Genomic DNA, 665 nt, shown 5'->3' with positions numbered 1-665 from the left:
AAGATGTTTTAGTTAAGGTTTTCATTATGAAGTCCATCTCAGAAGGACTAGAGCCTTCCAGTCATTCTTCAGCCTGTTGTTACCTAACTTTGGGCAGCTACCTGATAAGCCTCTATCAAAACCTGGCAGGTTAGCAAGAGTAAGCAAAACAGTAGGAAAGATGCTTTTATTATTATTATTATTATTATTATTATTATTATACTTTAAGTTCTAGGGTACATGTGCACAATGTGCAGGTTTGTTACATATGTATACATGTGCCCTGTTGGTGTGCTGCACCCATTAACTCGTCATTTACATTATGTATATCTCCTAATGCTATTCCTCCCCACTCCCCCCTCCGCACAATAGGCCCTGATGTGTGATGTTCCCCTTCCTGTGTCCAAGTGATCTCATTGTTCAATTCCCAACTACGAGTGAGAACATGCAGTGTTTGGTTTTCTGTTCTTGCGATAGTTTGCTGAGAATGATGGTTTCCAGCTGCAGCCATGTCCCTAAAAAGGACACAAACTCATCCTTTTTTTATGGCTGCATAGTATTCCATGGTATATATGTGCCACATTTTCCTAATCCAGTCTGTCACTGATGGACATTTGGGTTGATTCCAAGTCTTTGCTATTGTGAATAGTGCCGCAATAAACATACGTGTGCATGTGTCTTTATAG

Source organism: Mandrillus leucophaeus, unplaced genomic scaffold (genome assembly GCF_000951045.1).
Source record: "Mandrillus leucophaeus isolate KB7577 unplaced genomic scaffold, Mleu.le_1.0 Scaffold972, whole genome shotgun sequence".
NCBI classification, from domain to species: Eukaryota; Metazoa; Chordata; class Mammalia; order Primates; family Cercopithecidae; genus Mandrillus; species Mandrillus leucophaeus.
This window is presented reverse-complemented; position numbering follows the sequence as displayed.